The following is an 18,860-nucleotide window of genomic DNA, read 5'->3' on the forward strand; positions in this document are numbered from 1 at the left end:
CGTTGCACAGTCCCCCCCTTCACTTTCTCTCTCTACAACGGGAAAATGACTTAGCTCAAACATTTTATCTTATTAGTCACCAGTGTCTGGTAGGTTTTATAGCATTGAAAGTAAAATGGGGAAAACAGTAAATTAAGAGGCCTGCTTGTGGACAGCTACAGTGTAAATCATAAACACCCTATGAGCTAAACCACCACCACAAAGGATTCTTGATGCAAAATAATAAATTGCTATCTAACCAGAACCTGAAAGAGATTTCATGTGGAGTTTGGCTTTCTAAAGTGTCTGCCTTGTTCTTGTGGGCACATCCTCCTTTCCATCAAAGCAGCTCATCCCCGCAGCCTGTCCAGCACATAGTAAAATCTGTGTCTGAAAATTAAGCAGAAATCCAGATTAACAAGACTGGCATGAACTCTTCCGGAATCTTCCTGAGAATAGCGATAATTCACTGTGAGGCTGGGAGCATAGTGCCATGCCTGCTCGCTACAGTCTCTCACCTGGCTTCCTCCCACTGCTACTACCTCAAGATCTGGGTGAAAGGAGGATGCTGGTTTCTTAGTACAGGTAGTGGTGGACCAAGTTCAGGGACTTCTTAGCTAGGAGATTCCTGGTTGATGGATTCAGGTTCAAGGACAGGGACCTGATCAGCATCCCTCTACTGGATCACCACCTCCAGGTTTTAAAAGATCATGTTTGCTCCACTTGACCCCAAAGCTAAATGGTGCTTTCATTCCTTGCTAGCGAACAAACAGGCCAGCAGCTGGCTGGTTTTCTAACCCTAATCCTAACATTAGGCAAAGTGTTAGTTTCATAGCTCCTTCGGGGGGTCCCCTGGAGGAGACTACTGGAAGTGTGTAACTATGGGGGAATGCTGCAGATGAGACAGTAGCAGTAGCTAGCAAGCCTTGTTTAACAACCACAGTCTTGGAGCTAAAAGCCATCTGCACACAAGGTGTTGTTGCCCTGTGATTTTTGTCAAAGTGAAATAGCCTGAGTTGGGGTAGAGGCTGAGAACTGCTGAGATCTGAGCTGGCAGAGAGGAGGAATTCAAGCCCTCTCTCCCTCCCTGGAGTGCTAACCAAATCTTTTTGTTCTGAGGAAACTAGCATTTGTTTTGCAGGGAAACCACTATGGGTGCTAAAACTGATCAATAGCTACAGAGCAATTAGCCAGCCAGAGTTAGCCAGCAATTCACTTGCAAGTCAGCAGCCAGAAAATATAGATGGCATGAAATCTCCAAATCCGTTCAACCCAGCAGTTCCTCTCATGACTTAATCCCATGCTGGAGAGGAAGGTGGATACTACCTGCAAGGAGCACAATGCCCTTTTTGGAAAATACTGCCTTATCAGCCCTGCTGCCTGTCAAAAGTGTCTCCGCCTTCCCTCTAGTTGCTGTGCATTTGAAGCCTCCTGGAGATTCTTTGTTAAAACCCAAGTTATCACCAGTCAGAGCCAGACAATTCAGTGCACACATCAATCTTAGCAACAATGATTGTCAAGGGGGAGCTTAGAAACACCCTCCAAACCCTTATTAATGAAATTATGGCAGGTGCAGCAGCTGACAGTGTAGCTGTTAACTCCTTCAGCCCTCCTTTTGGTCTTCCTATTCTAGTAGATCTGTTGTTTCTTCTGCTTCATTTCTTTAATTTTCTTTAGCAACGGGTATCTGTGTCTTGCTAAAGCCATGCATAACGAAATGGCTTGCGGGAAATCAGAGTTCCATTGCTGGATGGGAATGAAAGACGTTGTAGTCCAACAGCACCGGGAGGCACCATCTTGGGGAAGGATTAGCTCTTGTGTTGTGAATCACCTGCAGGATGATGCAGAATCTCCTCAGGGTTCCTTCAAAATCTAGCATGGTTGTGACCTTTTGTGTTAATAATGTGCTGCATTCAACTCTAGGCCTCAGCAATTATTTCTAATAATAGCATAGCATGAGACAGTGTCAGATGATGTGGGGGAATAATGCACACTGAGATGCTTCAAGCCTGCCAAGTAATTAAAAGTCAATTTAAGAGAGAATTAAATAATGAATAGTTGAGCTGAAGATGAAGAGTGGCTGGGATTTCACGAAAAAGAAGGGGCAGCGATTAAGCATGGGGTGTTTTTGCTGACAAATGGGACATTCTTAGCACAGCTGACTAGATTCAGCAGGCTTGATGGGAAAGAGCCACATGGATGGCAGAAGGCACCTATGAGTTTGTCTGTGCAGTTCTGATGCCAGCGGTGTGGCAGGACCCATGCTGCTAGCAGCCTTCCATCCCAGAGGGATGGGATGTCCATTTTGCAGCTCACATGGAATGTATCAACTTTGCAGAGGGTCATTTTGAACATACTAACCCAGTCCCCAGTGCAGGACTAGCACAACATCTGAAAGAACCTTTGTGTGGACAAATTATGAATAATACTTTTAAGGTTATCTGAATTGCTCTTGTTTCAATTTGGTATAGCTTGTGTATTTTGACGAGTGTGAGCCACCTAGAGTCTTTGGATTGGGGCAATATGTTCAAATAAACAGATAAAGCAAGCTGTAGAGGGAAAACAATCCTCTGTACCAAGGTGGGGGAGGAAAGCAATATTGCAAGAAAAACTCAAGTGCATCACTGTGCGGGAGTCTATTTGCATACTAAGAGCTGCAAGTTCTGTTTTATTGTAACTCCTCCTGGGTGGACTATTGTAATGTGCTCTACATGGGGCTGCCCTTGAAGAGTATTTGGAAGCTTCAGCTGATGCAAAATGTGGCAGCGTGGGCAGTTATGTGTGCTTCTAGAATGGCACAAGTTATATCTCTGCTTTGCGAGCTGCATTGCTTGCCAGTTTGCTTCTGGGTCCAATTCAAGGGGCTGTTCTTGACCTGTAAAGCCCTTCATGGCATGGGGCCGGGTTATCCGAGGGACCGCCTCTTCCTGATTCTGTTTGCCCATCCCATCAGGTCCGGCAGAAGAGGGATGTTGCGGGTCCTGTCTGTTAAGGAGTTCCAACTGGCGGGACCCAGGAGACAGGCCTCTTCTGCCGTGGCACCCGCCCTGTGGAACATTCCCCCTGAGGAAGACTGTCCCCATCCTTGGTAATCTTCCAGAAGTCCCTCAAAATGTAGCTCTGTCAACAGGCTTGGGAATCTCAGGGAAATGGAGAATTGTTGAGATGGCTACATTGTCCGTAACACTGAAGATGCTCCCTTTCAGTCTTTTAAAAAAATATTCGTGTTTTTTATCATGGAATGTTTTTAATGATTGTTTTATGATTCATTTTTTATTGTACACTGCCCAGAGTCACATTTTGTGAGATGGGTGGCTATATAAATGTGAGAAATAAATAAATAAGCAAACTGTTGGGATACGTAAATGAAACAACTGAGTATGACTGGACTTGCATATGATCCTAAGCCTTTATTTTAATCATAGCTTGTTGAATAAACTGTAGTTGACTTAGATTAAACACCATGCTAACTCAACTTAAATAGTTGAGTTCTGCCTTTAAGTTATTACTGGGAGAGAGTATGTTCTCTTGTAGCTATACAGGTAGTCTGTCAGGCTTTGAGGCAAAGAAACCACGCTGAGCCAGGAATTGGGCTCTAGTTCTTTATTGTTTCTACCATACACAGAATCTTGCCAAACTAGGCAAAGCCAAAAGGTGCTAGGGAGAAATACTCCAGGGAATCTAAGGCAGGCCCTGTCTCAGCTTCTTGGCCGGCTGCCCAAGGACCTCCAAACTGTAAGATCTTTTCTCCCCCTGGAATGCACCCCCTCCTTCCTCCCCTGCGACCTCCATTGCACCGCCTCCCTCCTCAGAGACACATTCCATCACATAGCCCTTGCTTAATGACCATAATTAAGACCAGAATTTCTAAAAATTTGCTTGAAAAGTTGCTAAGTGAAGCAGACATTAAGTGAATCTGACCTGATTTTATGACCTTTTTTGCGGCAGTTGTTAAGCAAATCACCACAGTCATTAAGCAAATCATGTAGTTGTTAAGCAAATAACACAGTTCCCATTGATTTTGCTTGCTGGAAGCCAGCATGGAAGGTCGAAAATAACGATCACGTGACCGCTTAACGATGTCGCAAAAAAAGGTAATAAAATCAGGTCGGATTCGCTTAATGACCGCTTTGCTTAGCAACCAAAATTCTGCTCCCAATTGTGATCGTTAAGCAAGGACTATCTGTACATGGTTTTCTTGTACTGTGTTGCCATGTGGAGAAGTTTCAATCTATTTTTCTGGCTTTAATTTAAATTTGCTATAGTTTGTAAAGTAAAGGTGATGAAGAAGTCAAAACTTTGCAGAACACATAAGATACTAAGCAAAACTCAAACAAATCATAGTATGACTTAGTATGTTATGTAAATCGAAGTGACTAAAATTTACCTTTTAATGGAATTGGCATTTAGAAAGCTATTGAAGTATCTAGAGTCTAGATCAATCTTTCCCAACCTTTTGACCCTGGAGGAACCCTTGAAATATTTTTCAGGCCTTGGGGAACCCCTGCACATTCAGGCTCAAATAGAGGCTACAAGTTACAAAATTATTATATTCGTTTCATGTGTAGGCCTATGTATATGAATTAACAGTGTTTTTAAACTAAAAATAAAGAATGAAACTTACATCTTTAATGTGAAGTTGCCTGAATTTGAAATAATTTTTTAAATAAATTGTGTTCTCCCAGGGAACCCCTAGAGACCTCTTGCAGAACCCTGGGGTTCTGCAGAACACTGGTTGAGAAACCCTGGTCTAGATGCATCAATAGCTCTCTAAATGCCAATTCCATTAAAAGGTTCTACAGTCTAGACTATTTAGATAGGCAGGCCCTCTCAAAGATTTTGAATAAAGCTTAGTGTTGCTATATAGAAGTTGCAAAAATCCAGATAGCTACTAGATGGCAGCAAAGAGGTACAGGACCACCTTTGCTGCCATCTAGTGGTTGTGCAGAGTTTCTGTAGAAAAATCTGGCAGCCATAGTAAAATTCCCTTTCCCCCACCCAACTGTCTTCTTCCAGAAAGACATTAGGTATTGAAGCTGGTATTCTTCCTGTGGACTTCTAACCAGGTGGGCACTTGGGTTCTGTGGCATAACATTTTGTCAGTGTAATTCCAGAGAACTGTTTGGCTTTGGCAGATATTTGGCAGTGGCTATGATAATTTGTCTTGTATTATATGAAGATGTATTATCGAATTACCAGTTATGCCATGGAAGAGTCCCCATATAGAACTTAATGAGAGAAGCCACTTAATCTACCACAGGAATATTTGTACTCTAGACATGACATACCTGGGCTGCAATCCAGTACTAGATGGTAGCAAAGAGACATAGAAAGCTTTATTATTCTTTACTGCTCTCTAGTGGTCTTCTGGAATTTTGCAGTTTTCTGTATTCCAGAGAGTCTTTAAAGGTGAGGAGATACCTTGAAGGGCAATCTTTTCAAAGCGGAAAAGAATAGGGCTGCCAAGGTCCACGCAGGTTCGTGAAAAAATATAGAAGGAGAGAGGGAGGAGAAAGAATTTGAAAGGTGACTAGTGCAAAGTAATTGTTGATTTTAAAAATGATAGATGCCTGCTGGTGTGGACAAAACTCTTCTAAAATTTACACTTGCTTTCTTTATTGATGTGACACTATTGTGGGAAGAAAGGATAGAGCTGAATTTGTGCCAGCACAAGTGGGGTAACAGTAAGTGGTGTCCCTTTTGGCTATGTCTATCCTTGGTCTCTAGTTTCTTTCAGACATAGCTCCTCATTCTGTTTAGATGAAGTCTTGCTTATTAGTGGTGCAGATACATATTAACACCCCCTGGAATTGCTGAAAGTATTCCTTCATTCTTCCCTGTTTTATTCATAAAGATTGCCAGTGGCTTCCCTGAGCTACCTTATTGAGTTTAAAAGGCTTCTGTTGTTGTGGCTAGGTTTTTAAACCTCCCTCAAGAGCTGCTGCTTAATGGAAAATGTACTTCATTCTTTGCCACAAGTCACCACAGTATGAAGCAGCATGGATCTTTGCAAATGCTATTAGGACAAACAGGTGTCAAGGCTGTGTGCGCTGCAGAAGTTTAATATGGTGCTTTGTGGCACTCATGGAAGTGGAGAAAAAGCCATGAGTCAAATGGATATACTAGCAGGGGGGATAAATATCTCCAATAATGGAGGTCAGATGCTGCTGGCAATGATTTAATTCTAAGGAGCAGAGAGTTAGCAGCCTAGAGCTTCCCCTAGTCTCCTTAGGACCTTCCTTTTACCCCCAGCCACCCACTTCTTGTGAAAGTCTAGGTTTCTCTGTTTTATGTTAATTATCATTGATGGGGCTCTAATGATGATAAGAAGGAGGAGGAGAATGAAGAGGAGGATGGCTTAAGGGAGCTTGAAAGAAGAGATTATTCATTTATTTAAAAGATGAAATCCTGACCTTCCTTTGCATTTACAGTGTTCCAGGGGATCTGCCACAGTTCCAAAAACATCAAAAAAGGCAAAAGAAGGGTTCCAAAAGAATTTTCAACATGGCAGAGCAAAGCTGAGTGCAGAGAACCTGGACACAGCCCCAGAGGAAGCCTTCTCCCAGGCCCCAACCAGCTGCATTTTGGACACTGACCACTTCCAGGACATGAAATACGGTAGAGCCTTCCAAGCAGAACTTGAAGGATGGATGGGCAGACTATTATTACAGGTTGTCAAGGATCCTGGGCCAGGAACACTGAGGATTTTAAAGGTCCACCAGCAACAAATCCCATGCCTCTTTCTGCCTTGATCCGCTGCAACTTCTGCAGCAATCTCTATCTGTGTGTTGGGTGTGTGTGTGTGTGTGTGTGTGTGTGTGTCAAAATAACTATTTGAGGGCAGTGTTATCCCATGCAAGGCTGGCCAAATGCCTGTTGTAAGATCAACTCTTCTCCTGATCAGGATTATTTATCTGGACCAAGCTTCTACTGTTTGTTCTCATTTATAATATTATTCTTGCCAATCCTTGATACTAGAATTTTGTGCAAAGGAAAAATAAAGCAATGCCAGCTGCATATTAATAGCAAATGTGCTGAAATCCAGTCATTCCTTCTGATCATTTAATATAGTTGTTAAATAGCTTGGTGCACCCTCTTCCCCCTCATAAGCCAATGGGATTGACCATCCAGGAAGGACCAGAATAAAATAATGCCCAACCCCCTTCCCAGCTGCTGAGCTTGATAAGTTTGGACACAACTGCGAACTCTAGCACAATCCTTCACACTCCAGGAATCCTGGGGGAGATTGTCCATCAAAGTGAGGATGGCCACTGTTGATTTATACCTCAGCATTAGAGTTGTCAACATTTCTGTCACCCTCCTTATAAGAAGCATAATTTTAATCTCTGGATCAGGAATTGACATTCTTACTTGCTAAGTGATCAAAGAAGGGTTTTAAAAAAATCATATTATGAGTTGCTGAACTCTTCTGAGGCCTTGAGACATTGTCAGCAGGCTATGACAGTAACAAAGAATGTGTAGCTTTGTAACTGTTATGTGTGGTGAATTGGGTGAATGGGAGATGGAAGCTCAATTGGTTGCAGTTACTATATTGACTATACCAATACAAGTAGGAGGTATAGTCCTACTTGTATTGGTATAGAAAAGCTACCTTTGGAAAAGAAAGTTAAAAGGTGGAGAACTAATGCAGAAGAGAATTGGTGAAAAGTAACTAAAGAGAGCCAGTTTGGTGCAGTGGCTAAGGCACCAGGCTAGAAATGGAGACCACAAGTTCTAGTCCTGCCTTAAGCACAAAGCCAGCTGGGTGACCTTGGGCCAGTACTTTCTCTAGGAAGCAGGCAAGGGCAAACCACTTTGGAAATCCACTGAGTCCACTGGATTTGGGTGGCCAATACATTCAAATTAATTAATTATAACAACTCTTTCCAAGCAAATTTCAGGGACTTGTCCAGGCAGTTGTCAGGAGTCAACATTGTCTTGAAGGCACCCCTCCAAAAAAAAAAAGGTGTGTGTGTGTGTGTGTGTGTGTGTGTGGAGGGAGATAAACTTATATACTGTAGACAGCCTGGTTGATTTTTACTGAGTTATACATTTATGTTAATATATGAAGCTGTATGCATATTTAAATTCCTTATTGCCACAATGAAGGGTGACCCAAAGTTAACACAGTAGGTACTGAAAACACTGTGGACCTGGATAGAAACCCCACCGTATGAGTATTGCTGCAGGTTGAATATTAGTGGAGAGCTATCGGTTATCCAAGTTAGCTTTTTTCCTCTTTCTCTTTTTTCCTAAAGATTAGATTTAAATTCCAGTTAGTATTCTTTTCCCTTTCAGCCCCAGAACTCCATCACTGCTAACAATGGGCTCATGAAATCCAGCAAGAGCCCTCTAGCTCCTCCATCTTGGGTTTTTATTTAAAATCTAACCCACAAATCTTTGCACACTGCTTGCTGCAAAATAACACTTTTCCCCTAAAGGAAACTCCTTCAGTGTATTAAAGTAACAAAGCCTGAGCCATATAAACAACTTCACTCAAACCAGCTCTACTGGAATCAGTGCCTGTCGGCAAGGTGTCCCCTTGATAGAACTGCAGTGGAAAACAATGCCTCTCGCAGAGAAAAACACACAGCTCTGCCAGAGATATTTACAGTATTTATCCATTCATATCAATGCACAACTCAAATTCTGTTGTTAAGTTCCTCACTATGCTTGATGTCTTCCCCCTCCCAACATTCAGCTGGGGGCAAAGGAAGCTGCCTTCCCTGTGGAATCAAGAGCCTCGGGAGATAACGCTGGATTCTCTCATTTCATGCAGTTTGCCAGTGGATAAAAACAGTTTCTTTGGGGAGGAAAATTAAACTAAAAACCAATTTTCTGTTTCTGCTGCCTTTTGTCTGCCCATCATTTTTAATAGATGGCATTTTTAATTCACATGATTTATGGATTGAGCATCATTTTTAAACAGAGGCAATTCACACTTTTTAAAAGCAAATGAAAGAATAAAGGAAAAGGGCACACAGCATGCTCAGTGGCCCAGAGAAGGCTGTTCAGAGGTATGTCTAAACTAATATTACTAACCAAGGGATCAACAGGCCAAACAGATGGAGGAAGGTTGGAGCTTTGGTTGCTCTGACTGTATAGTCTTATTTTCTATGTCTGTTAGAAGGAATGGGCTTAGGATGTCTATCCTGGGTGCCCAAAACTGCAAAAGCATATCAAAATCTAGAAGGTCTTCTAAGAAATCTGCCGCTTCTAGTTGTCATCCCTTTGTCTACTGAGCTGCTGACTCTGGTCCCAGCATCCTGCAATGCAGGAGGCTCAGCATCCTGAGAGGCGGCTGCCCCCCCCCCCGGCCCAGCAGTAAAGGAGCTATTACGTCATTGCATTCCAGTTGAGATGGAACCTTTCTCAGATGCTTGACATTTCTAATCCAAACACTGGCAATCTTGGATGTTAATTAGTTCAGAGCAAGACTCAGAAATGCTCCAAAGGATAACATAGCAAACATTCTTGTATTTGAACTGAGGTTTATCACCGACCAACCATATTATTAGCAACATACACCAACTCTCCAATTTATGTTGTTTAACTGTATGCCTGGCATTAACAAACTGTTTTATTTGCTCCTTGTATTTTTGATTATGGTCTCTAATGGCCAAATCATCCACCTTCACATCAGGACAGAGACTAGGAAGTTTGGTACAAATGTCTCAAGAAAGAAACAACTTGGCAGATACCTCCTTTGAAGCCCAAAGTGGAAGCCCTAAGTGGAGTAGAACAATATGCCATTAAAATCTTAGGTTACTCCTTTTTCCAGTTCCTCCTTTCACAGTGTGCAGTCTGCACAGCTTTTTTCAAATAGTGATGAAATTGTTTCATCTTCATGCTATGCTTGGGATAGTAAGATGAGGCACAGAGATGTTGAATGCCACAAGACTGGAAAACAGTTGAAGCACGATGAGCCATGAACTGCTTGGTATTATCTGTAACTACTTGGATATCCAAAATAAGCAAAAATATCCAGCAGTGAACTGGCCATGGCATCAGCCAAAATATGTGGCAACCAAACTGCTTCTAAAGAGGAATAATTGATGACCATAAGCACATGTGCTTGTTGTATGTGTCCAACAACAACAGAGCCCAGTTTGCTCCAAAGCTGAGATAGCAGTGGAAGTGTGTTGATCATCATGTAAGGTTGAGTCCACACACAAGGAGCAGAGTGCTTGACGAAGTGTTCCACATCTAAGTCCATATACAGTCAGTAAGATTTAGCACACAAAACCTGTCTGGTTTGCACCACACCTTGGTACATCTCGTAAGCTAACTATTTGCACACTTTAGATTGAGTTATGACAATTCACTTTCCCTGCAACAGGTGGTCATTGTGTGCAGAAGTTTCAGGAGCAACATGCTTAAATAGCTGCAGTGGAACAGTAATTGCCTTTGTCCATTTGTGGGATTGAACAGTATGTCAATATCCTTCAAGCAAAGCATCATGCTGAGAAGCAAAGTGGAGTTCTTTTAATGATAATTCCTCAAAATCCAACACATATAAATCAGCGAAGTGGAATAATAAAATCATAAGGCCATCTCCAACTGAAAAGCTGAATACGAGGTGGTAAAGTGGTGTTTTATATGGTTGAAGCATGTGTATAAGTGTTTTCTGATCTGTCAAAACACAAATAGATGTCTCCACAAATAAACATTAAAATTTTCTATAGCCCACACCTCAGTGTTTCATGCTTAATCCTTGAATGGCTGGCTTTTGCAAACTTACTTGCTCTGTCTTCATGAATCTATAGTAAGATGGTACTAAGTCCTGCAGGACTGGCATCAGTCACCACAAAAGCTGGGATGTTCAGATTACAATAATGCAGTTAAGATTCCTCAGTTGATCCATCAGTCAACCGTTGAAATGTGGAGTCAGTTGCTGTAGCTCAGTGCTCACTGCTTTTCTCAGAAGCAGTGGTTCTGAAATATCTGCATGATTAGGAATAAATTTCATGAGAACATAGCAAATCTAGATTCTCAGGAATTGGGTCTTGCAAAACAGCTTCTGTCTTCTATGGATCAGCTTTATTTCCTTCTGCTAAGACAACATGTTCTAGGATAGAAATTTCTTCAAGACCAAAGTGGCATTTGCTTTTGTTTAATTTAATCCTCTTCTATGGAATCTATCAAAAATTGCCATCAATCAACCACAGAGCTCTTCAATAGTTGCTGCATAGACAATAACATTTTATTTAAAATTTTTATTTTATCTATTTTCTATCCCTTTATTATTTTTATAAATAACTCAAGGTGGCAAATATACCTAATATTCCTTCCTCCTCCTATTTTCCCCACAACAACCACCCTGTGAGGTGAGTTGGGCTGAGTGACTAGCCCAAAATCACCCAGCCAGCTTTCATGCCTAAGGCAGGACTAGAACTCACAGTCTCCTGGTTTCTAGCTTGTTGCCTTAACCATCATCCATGTATCAGACAATCATCACCAGTATATCAGACAACATCAAGAATGCTTTGTAGGGTGGAGTCCAGTATTTTTAATAAGCGTCAGAAACATCTGACAGTCCAAATAGAACTTAAAACTGTAACAACAATAATGCATTATTACGGTTATTCAATGTTACAACCTTGTTCACAACCAATGTTCAATGTCAGTTTTACTTGACAAAAAACTTTGATGGGAACTAATTGAGCAAATCTGTCTATGATTGGTACAGGATGGTGTTCCTGAATCAATGCCTTGCTTGCCAACGATGAAATCAACTTCACAGGAACACTAGGACTAACTTTATTGAGACTGGCTATAATAACAGAATCTTGCAAGTCTGATTGTGCTCTAGCTTCACCCCTACCCACCCCCTTCTTATAACCCAGGGAATCAGGGAGGTGTCTGCCTGAGATGCTTCCAAATATTATTTTATTTCTCAGGGTTTATAAAATGCTTCAGCCCCCTTTGCCTAGGTAATGATTCTTGCCTATTTCTGACAAGGTTGTTTCCCTTACTGTCTACATACTATTCCAGTTAATCCAGCAGACTGTGAGAATGAACAGCAATGTAATATGGTTCACAGAATCTCCCTTCTAAAGAATATGGAGGGCAGCAATAGTTTTTCTGCCAAGTAATGGTTCCAGAGCTCCTTTGATAACATGTGAAAGATAATCAACTGCATTATTATTCCAAGCAAATGATGCTGCAAAGTAACTGAAACACACGAATGATCACAAGTGACCACAGTAAAAAAAAAACCAACCATTTTTGCTGGCAACTTTTGTTTCATTGGTGAAGGATCGCCTTGCAGGACTGTCCATCTGCAATTATTTCTGCCCGTTCAGCAAGATCTGACAGGATTGACAGACTCCAGGTCCCATTGCTCAGGTAATGTCATCTGGGGGAACCCAGGAACCTTCTCTGTTGCTGCATCTGCCTTTGGAACAGCATCCCCGCCCCAAGATTTGGCTGGCTCTGGCCCACCTTTTGAAAGGCATTAAAGCCCTGCTTTTTTTTGTAGGTACTGCAAATGGCATGAGCCATCGGATGAGTTTTCCTGGCAACTTATGTGTCTATAGGTTTCTGTTTTTTATGACTTTTTATTATGCTGTTTTGGTTCATTATGTTGTTTTTTAGAATTTGTTTTTTTTAAATGATGAATGCTGTCCTGAGTCATGTGCTGAATGGGCAGCTATACAGTGTAAATCAAATAAATAAATAATCTTGCTTGCTTGCAAATATTGCATAAGGAATTGCTGCAAATAACATTCCATGCACTCCCAGTATCAATCACTCTCTCTCCTTGTCTTCCATCAGTATTCGCAGTTTCTTCCTCTTCAAAATCCACAAAAATAAGCAAACCCTTCCTTCTCATCATCTCAATTTTTGGTTGTCGTGTTAGGTTATTTTATGTCCTTCTTGCAGAATTCATCCTTGGCTTCAAATGTTTGTTTTGGCAGGATAAACAAGTAGTGTTCAGTGTACCGTATTGTTCTCTGGAATAGCGCAATAATCGGCAGTGATAAGAAGGAATTTCCACCTGTAACTGACTTGAGTCCTAGAATACTGTTCCCAGACATGTTTTGGTCCCGTGTTGCTGGCCTTTGCACCACTCTTTGCTGATGAACACAATGAACGAAAGAGTCAATAGATCTGCTACTCACTGTTACCACTGAATGGCTTTATTCTTGAGCATTTTTATATAATCTGGCCATGGTAACCGCTTTATCCAATGTCAGATGTTTCTGCTGCAGATGGTTATCACACAGTCTTTTGCGAATGCATTTTCTCACCGCTTGTTCTCAGATCAGATCTGCTTCCGAGGCTCCACACCCCCATGACTTAGCTAATTCTCTAAGTGCACGGAACATACGCACCTATAGATTCATTAGATGAATTTGTTAGACTCTTGGTCCAAATTTAAGCCATTTCATCTCGCTGTGTGAAGTGAAATATTTATCCAAAGCATCTGTAGCTTGTGAAAAGATATCTTTTTCTCCTAGTAAGTTTGAAAAAAACTCTGCTGTACTGGAGCTCACAAATAGTACAGGTTTCTAATAGCATCTTCTTCCCTGTCCAGTTTGATAGCAGTTTCATAACATGCAAAAGTGACCATTTGCGGCTTGTACGTACTTCAGGTCATCTGCCCTCATACTGAGAGGCCGGGGCAGCGAGACCAGAGGGAGCCTGCTTATGTGATGTTCCGGGATCCTACCTTCATCCCCAGCCTTCATTGCCAATAGTTGTGTTATTTCTTAGGGGGTTCTTAACACAGACTCCAGGGTAAGTTGCAACTTAGAACCCTTTATTATGTAACATTTTTAGCCAGAGTACTTTCGCAGTTCTCCATCTCTCTCCCCCTCTACTCCACACCTAAGTCCTTCCTCCTCTTTGCTGCAATGTCTCCTGGGACACAGACTACACTCTAGTATATTAGAGATAGTGTGAGTTTTTTTACTCGAAGAAGTGCAATATTTTGCATTTTAAAAGACCCAGGAGGAAAAAAGAAGGGGGAGGTGAGAGGAGAAACAGGTCAAAGATTATCACTCCTGGCGATATCACTACATCATTGGGCAACAGCGCCCCCTTTTTTTAAATCCATTCACTTGTGTCCGATTCTCCACGGCTGTCTGGGCAAGTCTCTGCAGTTTTCTTGGCCAGGTTTTTCAGAAGTGGTTTGCCACTGCCTCTTTCCTAGGGCTGAGAGAAAGTGACTGGCTCAAGGTCACCCAGCTGGCTTCGTGCCTGAGGCGGGACTAGAACTCACGGTCTCCTGGTTTCTAGCCTGGTGCATTAACCACAGCACCAAACTGGCTCTCAACAACCCTTAAGAAACTTGAAAAAAAGTAAGTGTGGCCGCTGATCAGAAAAGAATTCCCCACCCTTGTCTTAGCAGAAACCACACAGACCTCTGCAAAGATCCTCTGATCTGATTGCAACTCTGCTTGTGTTTTGATCACCTAAGACCTGCAGTTTAGCAGCAGAGGAGCATACTTTGCCAGAAAAGGTCCTAGACTGAATCCTCAGCATCTCTACGTAAGGCAGGGAAAAACTCCCGCCTGAAACATAGAGAACAGCTGTCAGTCAGTAAGGGCATTGCTGAACAAGATGGATGATAGCAAGCAGATTTGTAGAGAGGCAGTAGTCAAATTTATTATTGCTTACGGCCAACAGAGGACAAATAGTATGTTCCTCAACTGGATCAAACAAGTTTATATAGTAAGAAGATTTATTTAAAAATCAATAATTGGCATGTTTTTAAAAAATAGAGCTGCTTTCCTATATTTTTGTTCCATCTATCCAAGTGATAGTAGAGAAACTACAGGTAGAATGTTGGATGATTTCCTTCTGTTTCACAAATAGTTTGTGGACACGAAAATGATCAATGATCTAAGGGTTTCTCAACCAGGGTTCCGTGGCACCCTGGGGTTCCACGAGAGGTCACTAGGGGTTCCCTGGGAGATCACGATTCATTTAAAAAATTATTTCAAATTTGGGCCACTTCACATTAAAAAGGTAAGTTTCATTCTTTATTTTTAGTTTAAGACAGGGCTGCAACTGGGGGGGGGGGGGGCAAGCAGGGCATGTGCCCCGGGTGCTGTGCTGGGGAGGGTGCCAAAATGAGCACTGGGGGGCACCAAAATGGGCATGGAATCCATGTTTGCCCTGGGTGACAGAGACCCTAGTTGCAGGCCTGGTTTAAGAACACTGTTAATACATATATTCAGGCCTACACATGAAACAAATATAATAATTTTGTAACTTCTGGCCTCTATTTGAGCCTGAATGTTCAGGGGTCCCCCGAAGCCTGAAAAATATTTCAAGGGTTACTCCAGAGTCAAAAAGTTGAGAGAGGCTGGTCTAAGTGTTAAAATATACCATCTAAAGTAGCCTCCCCATATCGTCAAGCCATTCTTCTCTTCTATATTCAGGGGTTAAGCTTTTTGCTGTCACGCAACATGAAAATAAGAAGGCGTACACTAGGCCGGCACGGAGTTGACAAAAAATTAATGATTTGTATATCACTTTAATGTGTTGAATCTGCATTTCGTGTATACTAATTAGATCATAATGGGGCTGTTTGAGCACAGACCTGTCATCATACGGCTGTGCAGGTTTCTGGAAGGGGAGATAGAGCTGGCTTTCCCCAGTCGGCTTTTTGCTTCCTGCATGCTGTAACCTGGCAAATCTGTGAGTCCTGATGTTCACCATCCCCTCCACTTTATGCTCAATTGTTCGGAGAATGTGGGGCTTTCATCTATCAGCGTTACAATGGCATTTCTCCAGCCGCTAGTGCCTGGATTCTGCAATACATCCTAGCCAGGAGAGAGTACAGTAGGTATATCTAAATGATTGATTCGTGGACTTTTAAAGCTGTCAAGGTAGATCTCGTAAGGCAGCTGTCAGCTTCTCAGATACATGAAGTTGTATTTATGCAGCACATTATGAAGGAAAAATCTAACTCTCTTATTTATGGACAGGGAAGGCTGTAAAACTTAGAAAACAACAACCACAAAGAATTCCAGCTAGGGCTATATTTTATGCAGTTACTGAAAAGGCTGGCCTATCTGGCCGCTGCAGGAAAGTAACATCTCGGCTTGTGCATGCAGATCTTCTCCCTACGGTAGGAACAGTGCCAGTGTTTTCTAACAAAGGGAGGCACTACAGGGAGAGACAATTAGGCAACTCGCAACTGGAAGCAGTGCATCTAATGATAACACTGCCAGGTGCTTTCACGGGTCAGGATGACAATGATTGGGGGGAGCTCAGTAAAACCACCAAATGAAATCCAGGCCACATCTTGCACTTACGTTAAGTAGCTGCTAAAGAAGCCAGGATTTACTGATAATGAACCCTGAAAGAGACATGGGGCTTATTTATTTGTTTATTTACAGGATTTATGGCCACTGCAATCAGTTGTCTCTGAACAGCATATAATTCCCCAAATATGTAATTTGGGATTAAGAACCAAGCAAGTAAATAATCAAATTTAAAAATAGACCCTGCATTGCCACTGCATATACGAACTGGAAATCACATTCACTAGAGTAGAAAGACCAATTTGTCAGCTGGCGGGATAGTTATAACAACCCAGCCCCCATAACTTGGTGAAAGGACCAAGTTTTCACTTATTTTCTCTGGTTGTATAATGATGGATAAAGGACAGAGAATGAAGCATAAGTCTTGTGGGTTCACAGCTTTAGGGTTGTGTTACACACGCGCTCCTAGGTCCGGCTTATGGTCACTCACTCACACACTCACAGCCTGTTGTGGCATGCAGATCTTGTCAGCCCCCCCTGCTTTGTACCTGGGTTCTCCAGATAGGTGCGGCTTGAGCAGACAAGACACACAGCCCTGGTCAACAGCCGGGAATTAATTAGGGACACACACAAATCACTTCCAACCAAACACTGAGGCACAACAGGTTCTTTGGAATACAAGGAGACCCAGTGAATTTAAAGCAACAGCAAAACTGGTTGCAATGTCCATTTGCTCTTTCTCACAGGCACACACACACCCATCCACACTTACCCACGTCCTTCTCAACTAGGGCTTCCAGGCACTAGCCAGAGAGACGGAAGCCGCCAAGTCTGGATCCAAAGATGACTCAGAGTGGGCGGGCTTTGGGACCCCTTTTATCCCCAAAAGTTCTTGCTTTGTTGATTCACAAGTAGTTGTTGATGGGATTGGGGTTTTGGTTTCCATTTTCTCAGGCCCTCTGATGCCTTTACAACTTGCATCCAACTTGTCTACCTCCCTGAAGGGATCTTTTAGACCAGTTTCCTGGCTTTTGTCCTCTTCTGCTTACCTACCTGCTCCATCTTTAGGTAATGGCAGCTTCAGCCTAGTCTCACAGTTGCCTTGGTAAAAGGTAGGATGTACCTCTCATTTCACTTGTAGCATCTGTCCAACTGGTAGTTGTATCTGGGGATAGGACAGCAGTCCTCCCCACTTCTAAGGGCAAACACCTTGCTTAAATGGAGTAGGGTAGGCTATTTTCCATGCACAGCTTTGGCTTCAGTGTCTCACTACTGCATATTCATTGATGCAACAGCTGCCTGCTCTCTTACTAGTGAAATAAATGCTGCAGCGTAACAATGGAGGTTCTAGTGTGATGTGTTGTTGAAGCAGCATAACACATGTATTTAGGTGACACATGCTGGGGTTCATGGCTGCCTCTCCATCTGCTCACTAGATGAGAACTGTGCATCTAGTGAGCCCAGCCACCAACTTGCAAGCGTCACTGCCAGTCAAGTGAATGGGAACAGCTCTGCTGGCCACGGTCCTTCAGACCAACTACTGAGATACTGTACCTGCCTCACTTCGCCCAGTGGCAGGGGTGGCTCTGCATAATTCCATGGTAATGCTCCCATTTTGTATGCAAAAGGCCCAGGTTTGATAGTGGCAAAAGAATCACAGAGAGCTAGCTACCCGAAATCGTTCTGATCACTTACGCTTGATAAACAGAATCTAGTTCTCGTAAGCCATAACAGAGCTATTAGTCTTTTAAGGTACCCAAAGGGTCGTCTTCTTTTTGCTGGAATGTATAGAATGAGAGAAATGGATCAACTGTCTAAGTATGTCCCTCTTAGGGGTTGATAACCTACCATTCAGTGAATTCTTGAGGGATCAGCAAGTGATAAGGCTATTCATAATAGCAGCAATGTTTTTTAAAAAGTGTTTGAATGCAAGCCATCCTTCAGCTACCTTGGTCCCAAATCATTAAAAGTCAAAATGTTCCTTTTGAGTATATTTCAGTTCAATGAATGCAGCTTGACTACATGGTCAGGAGTATCTGCCTTTCTCAGAGGAGAACTGATGGCCTTGCTTGATATTTCTCCTTTTTTCCTGAACAATGAACCTTGAATTTCTGAAATGCACATTATAAGATCCATTCTGCTCATTAAGCTAAGAGCCACCGGCATTTGGAGAGACGATTAGATATTTATCTGTAGCATGCAGGAGGGCCATTTGAGGGCATACATTTTCATGCAGGAGAACCTAGCCCTGGAAATGGCAGCTTAATTTAGTGATGTGTATCTGTAAAGAAAAAGAAGAACATTTGCTATCTATATATTAGATCATGGATAGCATTTGGTGCTACAACATACAACAGTTTGTTTATGTGATCATGTGACACCACAAACCCTTTTATACCACTAATATTTGATCATGTATGTATAGTTCTCATTTGAATAAGCAAAATCCCGCTTATGAAGGCCATAATAGATATATTTGTCTTTTAAGCTGCTCGAGTATCTTCATCATCTTTGCTAATTGGGTAGTTGGTATAAACCTGAGCAAAAGGCACAAATATGGAGCACATATTAAGTTAGGGCTTGGGGAAGTCTGTTTTCATATACTTGCATAGCTGTGAACCTCACTGAGTACCCTTGGATGACTCCTCTTAATATACCTTG

The sequence above is a fragment of the Candoia aspera genome, chromosome 1 (assembly GCF_035149785.1).
Source record: "Candoia aspera isolate rCanAsp1 chromosome 1, rCanAsp1.hap2, whole genome shotgun sequence".
Taxonomy (NCBI): domain Eukaryota; kingdom Metazoa; phylum Chordata; class Lepidosauria; order Squamata; family Boidae; genus Candoia; species Candoia aspera.